A 222-nucleotide genomic window follows, 5' to 3' on the forward strand; every position below is an offset into this window, starting at 1 on the left:
ACATTTCTTCTTTGTTTTTCTTCTTTGTCTAGAATAGTCTGTTTTAAGCTCAAAGTAGCATCTTGAAATCCAGGATTTAAGTCTAAGACCTTCTTGAAATCTTCCAAAGCATCATCAAAATATCCTGTACCAGAACCCAAAAAATGGAAAAGAGAAAAGAAACTGAGTATTTCTATATATTATTCATGGCAAAGCTTTGATACACGTACTTTTGCTTTTATA

Source organism: Piliocolobus tephrosceles, chromosome 15, assembly GCF_002776525.5.
Source record: "Piliocolobus tephrosceles isolate RC106 chromosome 15, ASM277652v3, whole genome shotgun sequence".
Taxonomy (NCBI): domain Eukaryota; kingdom Metazoa; phylum Chordata; class Mammalia; order Primates; family Cercopithecidae; genus Piliocolobus; species Piliocolobus tephrosceles.